Below are 18,858 nucleotides of genomic sequence, written 5' to 3' on the forward strand. Positions count from 1 at the left end.
GAAGAGGGGCAACCGGGACAGAATCCGGCGCCCCAACCGGGACTAGAACCCGGTGTGCCGGCGCCGCTAGGCGGAGGATTAGCCTAGTGAGCCGCGGCGCCGGCTCCTACCTTACACCTTATACAAAAATCCACTCAACATGGATCAAAGAACTAGAGATGCACCACACACCATGAAACTAATTGAGAGCATAGGGGAAACCCTTCAAGATATTGAAACAGGCGAAGAATTCCTGGAGAATACCCCAGAGGCACGGGTAATCAAAGATAAAATAAACAAATGGGATTACCTCAAATTGAAGAGTTTCCTTACAGCAAAGGAAACAGTCAGGAAAGTGAAGAGGCAACCAACAGAATGGGAGATGTTATTCGCAAACTACACAACAGATAAAGGATTAACAACTAGAATCTATAAAATGATCAAAAAACACCACAGAATCAAAACAAACAGCCCAATAAAAAAATGGGCCAAGGACCTTAACAGACATTTTTCAAAAGAGGAAATCCAAATGGCCAACAGACACATGAAAAAATGGTCAGGATCCCTAGCCATCAGTGAAATGCAGATCAAAACTACAATGAGGTTTCACCTAACTTCAGTTAGATTGGCTTACATACAGAAATCAACCAACAACAGATGCTGGCAAGGATGCAGGGAAAAAGGGACACTAATCCACTGTTGGTGGGAATGCAAACTGGTCAAGCCACTATGGAAGACAGTTTGGAGAGTCCTCAGAAACCTGAATATAGCACTACCACAGGACCCAGCCATCCCACTCCTTGGAATATACCCAAATGGAATTAAAGGGGAGAAAAAAAGAGCCATTTGCACCTCAATATTTGTTGCAGCTCAATTCACAATAGCTAACACATGGAATCAACCTAAATGTCCATCAACGGATGACTGGATAAAGAAACTATGGGATATGTACTCTATGGAACACTATACAGCAGTAAAAAAAAAAAAAAAAAAAAAAAAAAAAAAAAAAAAAAACAATGAAATCTGGGCATTTACAACAAAATGGAAGAAGCTGGAAAATATCATGCTGAGTGAAATAAGCCCGTCCAAAAGGGACAAATATCATATGTCCTCCCTGTTCGATGGCAACTAAACGAGCATCTAAAATGATACCTATTGAAGTGAAATGGACACTATGAGAGACAATGACATGATCAGCCCTTGTCTAGACTGTTGAGGAACAACTTACTATTTTATTCCTTTTAGTATTTTTGTTGTTGTTGTTGTTGTTGTTGCTCTGTTTGTTTTACATAAGACCACTAGTTGAACTCAGTAATCAATGCACAATCATTCTTAGGTGTTTAAAATTAACAGAAAACTGATCTCTGTTAAACATAGGAGTGGGGCCGGCGCTGTGGCTCAATAGGCTAATCCTCTGCCTTGCAGCACTGGGACACCAGGTTCTAGTCCCGGTCAGGGCGCCAGATTCTGTCCCGGTTGCCCCTCTTCCAGGCCAGCTCTCTGCTGTGGCCTGGAAGTTCAGTGGAGGATGGCCCAAGTGCTTGGGCCCTGCACCCCATGGGAGACCAGGAGAAGCACCTGGCTCCTGGATTCGGATCAGCACGGTGCGCTGGCCACAGCACGCCGGCGTGGCAGCCATTGGATGGTGAACCAACGGCAAAAGGAAGACCTTTCTCTCTGTCTCTCTCTCTCACTTTCCACTCTGCCTGTCAAAAAAAAAAATAGGCATGGGAATAAGAGAGGGAGGAGATATATAGGTCGGCGCATGCTCTCTCAGACTTACCTCCAATGTTGGAACTAGAAATGTGCCAGGGGATTTCAGCTCAATCTTACCTAGGAGGCAGATACCAATGCCAGCGCACTTGGTAAAGAGATAAGTATAAATACACAACCAATCAAAAAGATAGGGTAAGTGTCAAAGAGATTTCACAAATAAGACCAGTGTAAGCAAATAATGAAGGACAGAATTAAAAGGGAGAGAATTATCCTGTGGGGGAAGCAGGACACACAGCAGACTCATAGAATGGCAAATGCCCAAAACAGCACCCCTGCCACAGAATCAACCCTTGGGACATTCGGATCTGACTAAAAGGTCCATGAGAGTCTCACAGGCATGGGAAGCCATGACACAGTGGCAAAAAGCAATCTAAATGAAAGATCCTGGTGAACAAGACCCCAGCAGAAAGAACAGGCCATCAAGGAGGGAGGTGCCTTTCTCTGAAGGGAGGAAGGAACCTCCACTGTGATATGGCCTTGACTAAACAAGTTCAGAGTTGGTGAACTGAAGGGGCTTCCATATCCTGGACAGCTCATGGCAGGAGTCTCAGGTGATTGCTGATGTCATAAATAAGAGTGCCAATTGTTAAATCAACAACGGGAGTCACTGGGTACAAGCTCCCCATGTAGGATCTCTGTCCTTAATGTGTTTTACTATGAAACTTAAAAACAACACTACTAGTCGAACAATGCCCTATACCTTGTGCAGTTGTGTGAGTGCAGCCTGTTGAAATCCTTGCTTAGTGTATACTAAGTTGATCTTCTAAAATGAAGATAAATAAAGATAAATGAAGGTAATTGAAAATGAAACTTGATGAAGGGCGGGATGGAAGAGGGAGTGGGAGAGGGGAGGACCGCGGGAGGGAGGGAGGTTGGGGGGGAGCCACAACAATACAAAATTTCACTTTGTAAATTCACATTTATTAAATAAAAAAAATAAAAGAAAAAAAAGAAAGAATCTTGTGGGGGATCAAGTCACACACACAAAAACAATGGATGTTTTTTAATTATACAAAATGGAATATTTATGTAGTGGTTAAATATATATATTGAAATAAGCATTTGACATGGAAAGACGTACACAACATAATTGATGAAACTGTGTTACAAAATAGTTTTTGAAGTGTGATTTGGTGTAAGTGCATGTGTGTGTGTGTGTGCATGCAAGCATGTGTGTGCAAAATAAAAATATAGGATAAAATAAAAAAAAGAAACAACTGAAAAGTGATCCTTGTTAAATATAAGAGTGGGAATAAGAGAGGGAAGAGATGTACAATTTGGGACATGCGCAATCAGACTTTCCCCAAATGGTAGTTAGAAACGTGCCAGGGGATTCCAATTCAATCCCATCAAGGTGGCAAGTACCAATGCCATCTCACTAGTCTAAGTGATCAATTTCTGTTCACAATTGATCATAATGATAGGACTAAGAGTCAAAGGGATCACATAAACAAGACTAGTGTCTTCTAATACTAACTGATAGAATTAAAAAGGGAGAGAACAATCCAACATGGGAAGTGGGATACACAGCAGACTCATGGAATGGCAGATGTCCTAAACAGCACTCAGGCCTCAGAATCAGCCCTTAAGGCATTTGGATCTGGCTGCAAAGCCCATAAGAGTATTTCAGGCATGGAAAGCCAAGACACTCTGGCAAAAAATAAAATAAAATAAAATAAAATCTCTGTGAGTGAGATCCCAGTGGAAAGAACGGGCCATCAAAGAAGGAGGTACCTTTCTCTGAAGGGAGAACTTCCACTTTGACTATGACCTTGTCTAAATATGATCAAGTCGGTGAACTCAAAAGGCCTCCATAGCCTTGGCAACTCATGACAGGAGCCTAGGGTGATTACTGATGCCATAAACAAGAGTGTCAATTTTTTTTATTTTTTTTTTTGACAGGCAGAGTGGACAGTGAGAGAGAGAGACAGAGAGAAATGTCTTCCTTTGCCGTTGGTTCACCCTCCAATGGCCACCACAGCTGGTGCGCTGCAGCCAGCGCATCACGCTGATCTGAAACCAGGAGCCAGGTGCTTCTCCTGGTCTCCCATGTGGGTGCATGGGTTGGTCGGTAGCTAACCCGGGAAGAACCAGCAGCAAACCCGGGGAGGGCCGAGCAGACAAAAGAATAGCGCAGGGTCCTGTGTCGTTCCTCCGCAAAGAGGGGGAGCGACAGGCAGGCATACAGGTTAAAATTGATTAGGTTCGTGAGCTGGAAGACCACTCCTTCGCCACAGCCCCTGTGTGACCTCACGCCCTACCTGATACCTTCACCACACCCCTGTGTGACCTTATTCCCTACCTGGCTACACCCGGGTGCCCACCACCAATCAGGTTAATTAACCACTCCCCTTTGGAAGTGGGTTAAAAGCCTGGGACACGGTATGTCCCGGGCCTTCTCTTTCTCTGGCCTCTTGCCAGGAGGAGGCTTGCTGCACCCTGTGCCTCCATGTTCTCGTGGAGGACACATGTTCTCCCCCAACGGCCACGTGCCCTAGGCTTCCTGGCCCAGATACTCCTCCACGTGGCTGGTTCCTGGTGCTCAGTATGAACCTATATTTACCTCTCTTAAATAAAGCGCTCTGCCTCTGCTTTGCTGCCGGTGATAAGCAGTGGATAGCAATTCAAAGTGCCTGCTGCACGCGGCTTTTGGCCTACTCTCTGAGTGGTACGGATGCTAAAAAGACGGCAGAGCTGGACCAGGCCTCTCAGCAGAGGACCTCTCCAACTTCTCACCTGTTGCCCGCCTGGAACCTTGAGCCTACTGCCCAGAGAGATAACCTTCCCACAGCTTCCTGCCTGTAAGTGACTGGTCCAAGTTCTGTCCCTGCTGGGACACTGAACTCTGGACACTGGTCATTCCCCACAGGAGAAACACATTCGTGATAGTGATGCGAGCCTAGATACGTAGCAAACCAATGTTATATATTGAATCTTTTGCTGTACTTGTATTGTTCATTGTGATAATACTTAAGATTACTTTAATAGTGTTTGTTGTGACTTGTGGTATAATAATATTGATTGCCTGCTGCTCCCCCGCTCGCAGAGGAACAACGCTGCCACCCCGGGGTTTGCTGCCCCCCCCCGCCTCCGTGGAGGGGTGGCACCCCCGCTGCTTTCCTGCTTCCGCGGAGGAATGGCACAACACCAGCCGGCTCCCTCAGGGGTTGCTCAGATGTTCCTCAGATATTCCTGGTGCATTTTGTCTCTCTCCTCCTTTATAGTCCTCTTCCACCAATCCCAACTCTGCTGCCCACACGCCGAGCACACTGCTCTCCTCCGATCAAGAGCAGGATCAGCTCCTGCAGCTTGTTAGTTGAATTGGTGAGGCAGCTGCGTGGAAGTTGTTTGCTCTCTCTCAGCACCATATTGTGGGAGATCAGATGCACAGAATTAGTCCTAGCAGTTCCAGTAATTTAGTCTAGTCTCGGTTGCTCCCCACAATTGCCTGGTTGTTAAGTGATATTGTTAAGATTGGGTAGATGTATTAAGTAGTTAACTAGTTAAGTGGTTAAGTCAAGTAGTTAAGTGGTTAAGTAGTTGAGTAGTTAAATAGTTAAGTCACATTAAATAATAGTGTTAAGTTTAGTGATAAATGTATTAAATAGGATAGATTGATGAGTACATTGATACTGATAAGTGTATTGACCCCAGTGAGTATGTTGATGAGTAGCATGATATAAAACCCCTGGTGTGTCCCCAGTGTGTGAATAATAAAATTGGAAAAGACAGCCTTGTGTCTGTGTGTTCCTTTCTTCCCCATGACTGACAAGTCATACGTTGCACTTGCTACTGTTGAGCTACATGACAGTAGGCACTTGCAACAATTTTTTTATTCTATTTTTTGAAGATCTATTCATTTGAAAGAAAGAGTTAACAGAGAGACAGAGACTCATACACACACATAAACACACACACACACATATGGTGGGGGGGGGAAGGTCTTCCACCCACTGGCTTACTCTCCAAATTGCTGCAATGGCCAGAACAGGGCTAGGGCAATCTGATACCAGGAGCCTGGAGCTTCTTCCAGGTCTCCCATGTGGGTGCAGGGGCCCAAGAATTTGGACCGTCTTCCACTGCTTTCCTAGGCCATAGAAGAGAGCTGGATCAGAAGAGGAGCAGCCAGGACTCAAATAAGCACCCATATGGAATGCTGGCACTGCAGGTGGCAGCTTTACCTGCCACCACAGCACCAGCCCCAGAAGTAACCTATTATTACTGATAAATATTAATGTACTGAAAACATCTTGTCCTTTAAATAATAAACTACAAATTAAACTTTACACGTGAATTTCATTCTGACTTCATATACCATGGTTAAGTGTTGAAATCCTGTTCATTCTGCCTTTTAGATCTCACTGTAATGCTTTACCTCTTCTTCGTTCCCACTGTCACAGTACCTATTAAATTTCCTGTTATAGACCCGTTATTTGACCTCCATGCCTTTTGTCTTCCTTACCTTTGTGTCCAAAGCCTTTTGTGATTCATTCCACTCTCCCTGCCTATATTTGGTTGCTCAGTGTCTCTTACTACAATTTCTGGGGAAATCAAATGGCTGCTAGTTCTTTCCACACATCACACAAAAGATTGCTCAATAAATGATTAATAAATAAATGAATCAAATGCCTTACATAGCCAGGGTGAACATTTAATCTGATTGGCCCTGGATAGTTCCTGTTTATGCACTTCAACCCTGTGTAGTTATTATTACATTCCTTTTATGATCAAACTTGTCTCAAAACAACAAATTATATATTCACCCAATTGTGACAGTCATTAAATAGATTTCTATTTCCTTGTCTCCTCTACTTGGAAGTTCTTGGGGGTCAAAATCTTTTTTATTTTTTATATCCTCACTTATGTATTCAACTAAGGGACTGACTCTGTCAAGATGCTGAGTTTTAATGTCCAAGCAAACATGCTTCTTGCCTCATGAAGTTTTCAAGCTGTCAAGAAACAACAATCTACACAAATCTATACTAACTGATTTAGGAAATACTAGTGCAAAGTCAACGGGTAGAGTTAAGCATTCTGGGGGCTGATGCTGTAGCATAGTGGGTAAAGCCACTGCCTCCAGTCCTGGCATCTCATATGGCTCTGGTTCAAGTCTCAGCTGCTCCACTTCCAATCCAGCTCTCTGCTATGGCCTGAGAAGGTGGTAGAAGATGGCCCAAGTGTTTGGGCCCCTGCATCCATGTGGGAGACCCAGAGGAAGCCCCTGGATCCTGGTTTTGGATCAGCACAGCTCTGGTTGTTGCGACCTACTGAGTAATAAACCAGTGGATCTCTCTCTCTCTCTCTCTCTCTCTCTCTCCCCCCCCGCCTCTTCTCTCTCTGTATAACTCTGACTTTCAAAAAAAAATAAACCACACACATATATCTAAGAATGCATAATATTTATATGTTATCTTGATATTAAGCATAAGAAAAAATGCCCATGGAATAATAACAACTTTTCATATCCTATCTTTTTTAGATAAGTTATAATTCTATGTGATTCTCTACAGTGTAGATTATTGTTGCAGGTACTATTCCTCTCTCTCACTGTTTTTTTCTGAATGAGAAATCTATGATTTAAAAACAGAACCTCAAGGAAAAGGAAGATTTCTTAAACCAGTATTAGGTTTCAGTTGGACTTTAACCTCGACTTTTTTTGTTAAAGCTTTTATTTAATTAATACAATTTTAATAGGTACAACTTTGGGAATATAGTGATTTTCCCCCATACCCACCCTCCCTCCCTCACTCCTATCCCACCTCCTACTCCCCCATCCCATTCTTCTTTAAGATTCATTTTTAATTAACTTTATATATAGAAGACTAACCCTATACTAAGTAAAGATTTCAACAGTTGGCCACATACCTGCCAGCAATGTAAAAAAATACTGTTTGAGAACAAGTTTTGCAGTTAATTCTCAGAGTACAACTCATTGAGGACAGAGGTCCTGCATGGGGAGTAAGTGCACAGTGACTTCTGTTAACATAGACTTTTAACGATATTGCCATGGGCAAATACTAAAATTTTTCTACCTCAGTTTTGTCTTTGTGAACTCCTGATAATACTGTCTCCAGGATTAATCTAAGGTATAAATAATACAATGTAAGGAATTTAGTCCCTTAACTGGAATCCCAGAAGGGACTCAGTAATGTTAGTTCTGTATCCAATTCCCCTGTTTGTTTCTTTATTTGGTGACTTAAGAATTGTGTGGAATGATTTGCAAGGAACTATAAGCATCAATAAAACACAAATTAGAATTATTTTCTCAAAGCTGGATGTTAAACTATGCCCTCTACACCTCTGCTAAAAGTTAAACTGTACTCATAGTCATCTATTATTTAAGAGTCACTTCCAGGAACAAAGCAGCAGTAAGATTTTTCTGGAAGGAGACAGATTTTCTGAAGGAGCACGGATTTGGGTGTTAGCAGCAGTGGGTGTCATTGCTTAAGATTTTGGTTCAGGAAAGACGGAGCTCCAACCGATCTTTGAGATTTTTGGGATGGGAAGGAAGGGAAGGAGGGATGTAAGCAAACGCAAATGCCCTGTTCTCCTGTCTGTCTCCATCTGCTGCAGACAGAAGTCCTTGGGGAGGCCCATCTGGTCTCTGGGAAAGCCCGCCCTGGACTCCATTTCCCAGAGTGCCAGGTGAGCTGAGGAACTACGTGCTCCGAATGCGCATGCTCCAAGTTTGGGCCAGAGGAAGTTCATTCAGCGACCAGAGTCAGCCCTAAGAGGTCGCGGTGCTAGTTCTCCTGCCTTCACTGTGTCTCTCCCGGCACTAACCGGCCCGGCAGTTTGAGCGCACGAAGCCCCAGCCTGCCACCCGCTGCGTCCGTGCTGCAGCTTCTGCCGCCTGCGGGCCACGTGCCGGGGACTTTTACTGCCCCGCACACTGCGCTCCACTCCACGTGTGTCCTGAAGAAAGGAGACCTGCTCCCGGGACTGTGCACAGCAAGTATGGAGGGATGTGTTCGCGGGGGAGGGGTTTGCTGTGAGGTGGCTGGCGGCTGCCAGATGGGGCTCCCTTGTTTCTTTTTTTTTTTTTTTTAAACTTTTATTTAATGCATATAAATTTCCAAAGTACGACTTATGGATTACAATGGCTTCCCCCCCATACCGTCCCTCCCACCCACAACCCTCCCCTTTCCCACTCCCTCTCCCCTTCCATTCACATCAAGATTCATTTTCGATTATCTTAATATACAGAAGATCAGCTTAGTATACATCAAGTATGGATTTTAACAGTTTGCTCCCACACAGAAACATAAAGTGAAAAATAATAGATAATTTTTTTTAAATGATGATGAAATCAGAGCAGACCTATTGTCATGTTTAATCCCAGTGAGAGTCAAGTTGGGAATTGATAATTTCTTTTTTTTTTTTACAGAGGATCGGTTTAGTATGCATTAAGTAAGGATTTCAACAGTTTGCACCCCCATAGAAACACAAAGTGACAAGTCTAGTACCTGCTAACGCTAACCGATGGAGTAAATAAAGGGGAGAGTGATCCAACATGGGAAGTGAGATACTCAGCAGACTCATAGAATGGCAGATGTCCTAAATAGCACTCTGGCCTCAGAATCAGCCCTAAAGGCATTCGGAGCTGGCTGAAAAGCTCATGAGAGTATTTCAGGCATGGAAAGCCAAGACACTCTGGCAAAAGATCTGTGCGAGTGAGATCCCAGTGGAAAGAACAGGTCTTCAAAGAAGGAGGTACCTTTCTCTGAAGGGAGGAGAGAACCTCCACTTTGACTATGACCTTGTCTAAACAAGATAGAAGTCGGAAAACTCAGAGGGCTTCCATAGCCTTGGAAACTCATGACTGGAGCATAGGGAGATTACTGATGCCATAGACAGGAGTGTCAATTGGTAAAGTCAACAACAGGAGTCACTGTGCACTTACTCCTCATGTAGGATCTCTATCCTTAATGTGCTGTACATTGAGATTTAATGCTATAACGAGTACTCAAACAATATATTTCACTTTGTGTTTCCCTTGTTTCTTAGCAATCCTGGCAGCTTTTCCTGGCAAGGCTCGGGCTGGGACCCTGCTGCCCTGTCTCCCACTGCCGCTTCCCAGCCCCCAGCGCCCAGCCAGTCCGGCGGGCTACTTTGCTCCAATTTTCCTGAATGTGCTTTATTTAGTGCTGCAAGAGAAGGCGCTGGTGGGGGGAAGTGCACTAGTAGGGCAGGGGAAGGAAGGCAGAGATTCCAGTTCTCTACATTAAAAAAGCTCAGTTCCCACTTTGGGTGGGTCGCTGAATGCCTTCAGGCTGAGCCTCTGGCTGTGTCCCCGGGGTGCTTCTGGCGGGGCGGGGCTTGGAAGCCTAAAGTGTGAGGCCTGAGGCAGCAGGGGGCTGGGGAAGGAGGATCAGGATAGGATCTGCTCCAGGGACCCCATCCTGCTTCTTGTTGGCCCTGTGGGGTCCCTGGCGAATGCATCTGGCAGCTGTGGTCCTATGTGTTTGTTTTTTTCCTGATGGGAGCAACGTGAAGGGTGTGCAGTAGCTTTGTGGATTGACCCCTCTTTGTTAAGTTAACAGACTTTTTTCAGTCTGGAGTTTGAAGTCATGGAATCATAGTTGATGATTTATTTGGCTGCTTTATGATTTCTGTCTTCAGGCTTTCTTTGTTCTCCTGTTAGCAAGGATGTCAACTGTTATCTGCCACTGATCCCTTTGCAAAATGAGAAGTGAACTGAAGTTAATGCAGATCTGTGTGTGTCAATAATGTGGAGTTAGTTTAATCTGGACTCCCATGTGGGTGGCAGGGACCCAAGTTTTGGGCTGTCTTCTGCTGCCTTTCCCAGGCATACTAGTAGGGAACTCGATTGGAAGTGGAGCAGCTGAGACTTGAACTGGTGCTCATATGGGATGTTGGCATTGTGGGAGGTAGCTTAACACATTGTGCTACAATACTAGCCCATCAATGGACATTTTGGGTGGGATCAGTGGCTATGAAAATGCACAACCTAAAGTTACAAGGAAGTGGAAAGCAGTTTCTTCTAACTGCAGTTGGTTCCAGGGGCCTTTATTGCACATCAGCTCTGACCGGGCCAGTAAGTGAAGAGTAAGAAGTCAGAACCTCAGTTAGTATTTTACTCTGAATCAGGGATGGGGACAGCCAGCCTGTGGGCCATCTGGGGTCCATGAAATCATTTGTTCTGCACCTGCCAAAGCAACTGCATGTTGGATTGGATAATCAATCTACAGCATGCTAATTTTTAATTCAGTAATTTTGTATAGTCCATGAATGATGTTATAAATCTCCAAATGGCCTTGGCAGAAAAAACATTGCCACACCTGCAAAATGTTAATGGCAAATCCAGGGCAACTTAAAATATGTTTGAGTGAATGGGCCGGCGCTGTGGCTCATTAGGCTAATTCCTCCACCTTGTGGCGCATGCACACTGGGTTCTAGTCCCAGTCGGGGCACCGGATTCTGTCCCGGTTGCCCCTCTTCCAGGCCAGCTCTCTCCTATGGCCCGGGAGTGCAGTGGAGGATGGCCCAAGTCCTTGGGCCCTGCACCCGCAAGGGAGACCAGGAGAAGCACCTGGCTCCTGGCTTCGGATCAGCATGATGCGCCTGCCGCAGCGCTCCAGCCGCGGCGGCCATTGGAGGGTGAACCAACCGCAAAATGAAGACCTTTCTCTCTGTCTCTCTCACTGTCCACTCTGCCTGTCAAAAAAAAAAAAGTGAATGAATAACTACAATTACCAAGCCTGTGAAAGACAGACACTTCTAGACAACACATTCCAGACATCGATTGTGTTTCTACATACTGCCAGAGATGCCAGGCATGTTGTTGAAATGGCTTTATTCCTTCTTAGAAAACAGAAATGGGAATCCTGTGTGATGAGATAGGCATGTGTCATTAGCTCAAATAGAATCTGTTTCTGTAGACAGTCTTAGGTTGCATACGGAGATGCATGCTTGTGCATGCAGTGTGCATGAGGTATCCATGTATACAATTTATACCAACTCTTTCTGAGCCATTTTGAAATAAGTAACATTTCTCACATGATTGAATGGCAGTCTACAGGACTGCTCCAAAGGGAGCAGGCTTCATGGGCACGAGGGGCAGTGATGCAGAAAGGAGGTGAGGGGAAGGCCAGAAGGGAGATCGGGAAGTATTCAAAAGCACAGATAAGACATAGGTCATTTGTGCAGGTTGCCAAAATTAAACTTCTATCTTTTAGGGTTTTTAAATTTGTTTAAATTTAGAGTTAATTTCTAAAGTAGTTTCATATAATTGACTCACTTTTCACTATTCTTACATTGCTATTTCTATAAGCAGTAGAGAACTGGTGTAATGAAATGTGAAAAGACAATCCTAAATAAACAGCATGCAACAGAGTTTTGTAGGGAAAGGGCTGAATGTGGCTGTGTGTGTGTCCTTTGCTAGGAGCAGAAGTTCTATGATTGCATCTGAGGTCACTGAAATCAGTTTTAATGGAAACACTGACCACTTTCACTGCTGCAGTTACTCCTGACTCACACTCCACATTCCTGTGTAAATAGTCCACCTGTGAGCACAGTCAAAGGGGGTGCAGACCTGGAATAATGCACATGTGCCCTTTGCTTAAACTAGGGGACTGACAGACTGGAGCTCTTTATTTCAGGTTTCATTTTATGTGTGTGTGTGTAGAGTGAAATACAGCAATTTGGGTTAAGTGTCGTGTCTCCTAGTAGATGACTTCAGTTGGCTTGCTTGTGCATCCATCTGGCATCACAGGTGATCCCCAAGATAGGTGTTGGGCTCTATATAAACAAAAATCTCTCTGGGGTGAATTATTTCCCCTTGCAAAATAATAATAATAATAATTATAATCATAAAATAATTAAAATGATGAGCTATTGATTCAAAGACATTAATCTGATCTATTATGAAATAAAAAAAGATTCCATTGTTTTTAAATGGAAAATAATACAAGTTGCTTGTAAAAAGGGGTTCCTGTAGGATGCATAATTCTCTATGAATGGGACTGAAGTAATCCCCTTTGATTATCCCTCCCTGAGGTAGTTCCTGATGGTCATTGCTCAGAGAAATAATGATATTTATATTCCAATTATGAATAGTTCATGTGTGTTTTATACATGAAGTGGCTACAGGTATGTTTCCCAAGCCTTTAAAATAAAGGAAGGGAACTTTACAACATAAGAGAAGGTTGGCATTGTCTGCTATCTTGGGCTAGAATCTGTGCCTTTATTACCCCCTTAGCACTCTGGCTAACTCCTGTTTTGTGCATCTCTTTGTGATGGTTCTTTTTAGGCCACTGCTGTGTCCAGATTCCTGAATGGGTGAGACAATCTTTGGCCAGGCTGCTGGTCTGTTCCCTCAGCCTAAATGTGAGTTGGCAAGTTTGTGTACCCACTCCAGGGTCAAGGGGGCCCAGAACTGCCCATGACTGGTGCTGTCTTCTTGCTCACTCCAGAGATGGACTCTGCACAAGTCCCAAGTGGCTTTTCTTGGGCCTCTTTCCTTGGTCTCCCTGGTGACCAGGCTGATTTTTTAGGTAGGCAGGAAACCTGTTGATTCACAAGCCTTCTTTTTATAACACATACTACATAAATGTTTTTGAAGCCTTCTTGTACGCATGGATTTCAAAATTTATTACAGCAAAAAAGACTTAATCATTTAAGTCCATTTTTATGACACTTAAAGTGCCCTTGTTTATATGTATATAGATGTCTCAGAAGATAATATAGGAGACTCTTAAGAGTAATGTGTTCTGGGGGGCCGGTGCTGTGGCTCAGTGGGTTAAAGCCCTGGTCTGAAGTGCCAGCATCCCATATGGGCGCCAGTTGTAGCCCTGGCTGCTCCTCATATGATTCAACTCTCTGGTGTGTCCTGGGAAAGCAGTGGAGGATGGCCCAAGTCCTTTGGCTCCTGCAACCACATGGGAGATCCCAAAGAGGCTCCTTGCACCTGGCTTCAGATCAGCACTGCTCCAGTTGTTGTGGTCAATTGAGGAGTGAACCAATGGATGGAAAACCTCTCTCTCTCTGTCTCTCTGTCTCTCCTTGTTTGTCTGTGTAACTCTGATGTTCAGGTAAATAAATAAATCTTTAAAAAAAGAGTAATGTGTTCTGTGTAATATAACTAGTATAGAAAGAAATAATGTTTTTATTTTGTGTTCTTTTGCAGTATTTAGTAGCTAGTCTGTACATTATTGCTAAATGTGTATTTTTAAGGTAGAGACAGGGAGAGAGAAACCTCCCATTACTGATTCATTCCCCAAGTGGTTGCAATATCTAGGGTAGCCCAGGATGAAGCCAGGGACAAGAAACCCCATCCGGGTCTCCGACGTAGGTGGAGGGGATCCAAGCACTTGGGCCATCTTCTGCTGCCTTCTCAGGTGCATCATCAGGAAGCTGGATTACCAGGAAGCTGGAACAGAAGAGTAGCCAGGACTGATATCAGGCTTTCTGTTATGGGATGCTGGCATTGCAAGCAACAGCTTAACCTGCAGAATCACCATTCTGCCCTCATACATTATTTTTATAATGTCTCCCTTTAGATCCCTTAACATCTCTTTTAAATAGTCAGGTGTCCAGTAATTGGGTGTATGTATATTTATTATAGTTACATCTTCCTGTTGAATTGACCCCTTAATCTTAGTGCCCTTGTTTTTCCCTTTTAATGGTTTTTGTGATAAAGTCTATTTTGTCTGAAATTAAGATGGCTACACCTACTCATTTTTGGTTTTCATAAGCATGTATACCTTTTTCTATCCTTTAACTTTTCCAACTGTGGATTTCTTGGTTCCTTGTAGGCAGCAAATAGATGGGTCTTGTTTTTTAAATCCATTTGGCCAGTCTGCCTCTTTTGGAGAGTTGAGACCATTTACATTCAATAATACAATTGATAAGTGATGAATGGGCCATGCCATTTTTCCATAAATATTCCCATTGTTTACTTGGGATTTCCCTTGTACTTTTACTGGGAGATTTCTGCCTTCACATTCTTTAACAGTGGTAACCATGTTTCTGTGTGTAGCACATCTTGGGCTTTTTTTTTTGGCTGCATGTGTGGTGACATATTGTTTCAATTACTGTTTGTTATGAAGGTCTTTTTCACCTTCATTCAGAAATGAAAGCATTTAAGACAGAGTATTCTGCATTGGCACTTGTTTTGTTTTGATTTGGACTATATCTCACCATTCTTTTCTACCTTGTAGGGATTCAGATGAGAATTCTGCCGATAGTCTAATTGGAAGCACTTTTGAAAGTCATCTGGAGTTTCTCTTGTACACATTTTGGAATCTTTTCTTTATGTTTTACTGTGTAAAATTTGACTACAAAGTGTTGTGGTGAACATCTTTTCTGGTCATGTCTATTAGGAGTTCTGTTTTTCCTATACTTGGACAGTTTTTCTCCAAATTTGGGAAATTTTCATAATTATTTTCTAAAATGTCATCCATTTTATCTTCCCACACCTTCAGGGACTCTAAGACCCATATGTTTGCTCATTTGTTATTATCCCATAAATCTCAATCCCTGTTTTTTTATTTCTCTAATTTCTTTCTCTCTCTCTCTCTCTCTCTTTCTCTCTATCTATCTCTCTTTCTCTTTGTCTCTCTCTGTCCTTCTCTCTCTCTCTTTTTTTTTTTTTGTTTGAATGCCCAGGCAGCCTAAGCCCCAGAGCCTGTGATGTCCTTGGAGCCTTGGGGCACCTCACAGTCTTACATGTGTGCACAATCCCCTGTCAGTCCTCCCAGCCAGACTCAGGTGCCTCCTCTCAGCTAGTTGCTGGATTTGTGGACACAAGCTGTTGCAGTTTTCTCTTAACTCTTCCCTGAGATTGCACTCTGTCTACTTTTCTTAAACTTTCTTCCCCTAGACTAGAGCAGTAACTTCCTACCTATTCTGCCTCTCAGCTGGTTGCTGGGTTTGTGGACACAAGCTATTGCAGTTTTCTTGGAATCTCATGGTCTTATATTTAGATTTTTTTCACTTAACATGCATTGACTTTTCTGTAATGTAGGAGGTGTGGGGATATATTTTCAGCCTTCAGTATATGGATAATCAGTTTCTTTACTCCTTGCTAAAGAAATTCTTCTCTTTTTCCAGGGCATTTTGGTTCCTTTGTTAAAGGTGAGTTGCCTGTGGAAATGTGGGTTTATTTCTGGGCTGTCTATTCTGTTACACTGAGCTATGTGTGTGTTTTTAAGCCAGTGCTTTCATGCTTCTGTAATATGTCTTGAAATCAGATATTGTAATTCCTTCAGATTTATTATGTTTTTGAAGATTGCTTTGACCATTTGAGGGTTTTCTGGTTTCAAATGAATTTTTAGTTTGTTTTTTTTCTACTTCTGTGAATAATTTCTTTATAAAAAGATTTATTTATTTCAAAGACAGAGTTACAGAGAGAGAGAGAGAGAGAGATAGTAACAGAGTTCTTGAATCTGCTAGTTCACTTCCCAAATAGCAACCATTGCTGGGGATAAGCCAAGTCAAATCCAGCATCTGGAGCTCCACCTAGGTTTCCCACATTGTTGGCAGGGACCCAGGAAGTTGGGTCATCTTTTGCTGCTTTTCCAAGCATGTTAACAGGGTGCTGGATCAAAAGTATAGCTGTCAGGACTTGAGAACTTTTTGTTTCTTTTTAGATTTATTTTATTTATTTGAAAGACCTCTCTGTCAAGAGACAGAGAGGTCTTCCATCCACTGGTTCACTTCCCAGATGGCCACAGTGGCCAGAGCTGTGCCAATGCAAAGCCAGGAGCCAGGAGTTTCCTCTGGGTCTACCACATGGGTGCAGGGGCCCCCAACATGGGTGCAAGGGCCTAAGGATTTGGGCCATCTTCCACTGTTATCCCAGGCCACAGCAGAGAGCTGGATCAGAAGAGGAGCAGCTGGGACTAGAACACGTGCCCCTATGGGATTACAGCACTTCAGGTCAGGGCTTTAACCCACTGTGTCACAGCACCGGCCTCGAGCGCTTGTTCTGATATAGGATACTGGCATTGCAAGTGGCAGCTTAACACATTGTACCTAAGTGTTAAGCCCTCTATGAAGGATTCCGTTGATGCTTTGATTATTATTTTTTTAACTTTTATTTAATGAATATAAATTTCCAAAGTACGACTTATGGATTACAATGGCTTCCCCCCCATACCATCCCTCCCACCTGCAACCATCCCCTTTCCCATTCCCTCTCCCCTTCCATTCACATCAAGATTCATTTTCGATTCTCTTAACATACAGAAGATCAGCTTAGTATACATTAAGTAAGGATTTCAACGGTTTGCTCCCACACAGAAACATAAAGTGAAAAATAATAGATGATTTTTTTAAATGATGATGAAATCAGAGCAGACCTATTGTCATGTTTAATCCCAGTGAGAGTCAAGTTGGGAATTGATAATTTCTTTCTTTCTTTTTTTTTTTTTTACAGAAGATCAGTTTAGTATGCATTAAGTAAAGATTTCAACAGTTTGCACCCCCATAGAAACACAACGTGAAATATACTGTTTGAGTACTCGTTATAGCATTAAATCTCAATGTACAGCACATTAAAGACAGAGATCCTACATGAGGAGTAAGTGCACAGTGACTCCTGTTGTTGACTTTACCAATTGACACTCTTGTTTATGGCATCAGTAATCTCCCTATGCACCAGCTATGAGTTTCCAAGGCTATGGAAGCCCTCTGAGTTTTCCGACTCTTATCTTGTTTAGACAAGGTCATAGTCAAAGTGGAGGTTCTCTCCTCCCTTCAGAGAAAGGTACCTCCTTCTTTGAAGACCTGTTCTTTCCACTGGGATCTAACTCACAGAGATCTTTTTGCCAGAGTGTCTTGGCTTTCCATGCCTGAAATACTCTCATGGGCTTTTCAGCCAGATCCAAATGCCTTTAGGGCTGACTCTGAGGCCAGAGTGCTATTTAGGACATCTGCCATTCTATGAGTCTGCTGAGTATCTCACTTCCCATGTTGGATCACTCTCCCCTTTATTTATTCTATCGGTTAGTGTTAGCAGGTACTAGACTTGTTTATGTGCTCCCTTTGACTCTTAGTCCTTTCATTATGATCAATTGTGAACAGAAATTGATCACTTGGACTAGTGAGATGGCATTGGTACATGCCACCTTGATGGGATTGAATTGGAATCCCCTGGTATGTTTCTAACTCTACCATTTGGGGCAAGTCAGCTTGAGCATGTCCCGAATTATACATATCTTCCCTCTCTTATTCCCACTCTTATGTTTAACAGGGATCACATTTCAGTTAATTTTCAACACTTAAGAATAACTGTGTGATAATTACAGAATTAAACCAGTCATATTAAATAGAACAGACAATAAAACTACTAAGAGGGATAATGTATTAAGTTGTTCATTAACAGTCAGAGCTATGCTGATCAAGTCACCATTTCTCAGAGTGTCCATTTCACTTCAGGAGGTTTCCTTTTTGGTGTTCAGTCAGTTGTCACCGATCAGGGAGAACATATGGTATTTGTCCCTTTGGGACTGGCTTACTTCACTCAGCATGATGTGTTCCAGATTCCTCCATTTTGTTGCAAATGACTGGATTTCGTTGTTTCTTACTGCAGTATAGTATTCTAAAGAATACATATCCCATAATTTCTTTATCCAGTCTACCGTTGTTGGGCATTTAGGTTGGTTCCAGGTCTTGGCTATTGTGAATTGTGCTGCGATAAACAGGGTGCAGACCGCTTTTTTGTTTGCCAATTTAAACTCCTTTGGGTAAATTCCAAGGAGTGGGATGGCTGGGTCGAATGGTAGGGTTATATTGAGGTTTCTGAGGAATCTCCAGACTGACTTCCATAGTGGCTTGACCAGTTTGCATTCCCACCAACAGTGGGTTAGTGTCCCTTTTTCCCCACATCCTCACCAGCATCTGTTGTTGGTAGATTTCTGTATGTGAGCCATTCTAACCGGGGTGAGGTGAAACCTCATTGTGGTTTTGATTTGCATTTCCCTGATTGCTAATGACCTTGAACATTTTTTCATGTACCTGTTGGCCATTTGGATTTCCTCTTTTGAAAAATGTCTATTAAGGTCCTTGGCCCATCTCTTAAGTGGGTTGTTGGTTTTGTTTTTGTGGAGTTTCTTGATCTCTTTGTAGATTCTGGTTATT

General features: G+C 43.0%; 1 protein-coding gene across 2 annotated transcripts in view; it reads left to right on the forward strand.

The window, feature by feature from the left end:
• The window catches only part of LOC100350369 (zinc finger protein 300-like), a 122,895-nt gene that overhangs the window by 69,908 nt on the left and 34,129 nt on the right, over positions 1 to 18,858 (forward strand). The window lies entirely within an intron of this gene.

The sequence above is a fragment of the Oryctolagus cuniculus genome, chromosome 21 (assembly GCF_964237555.1).
Source record: "Oryctolagus cuniculus chromosome 21, mOryCun1.1, whole genome shotgun sequence".
NCBI classification, from domain to species: domain Eukaryota; kingdom Metazoa; phylum Chordata; class Mammalia; order Lagomorpha; family Leporidae; genus Oryctolagus; species Oryctolagus cuniculus.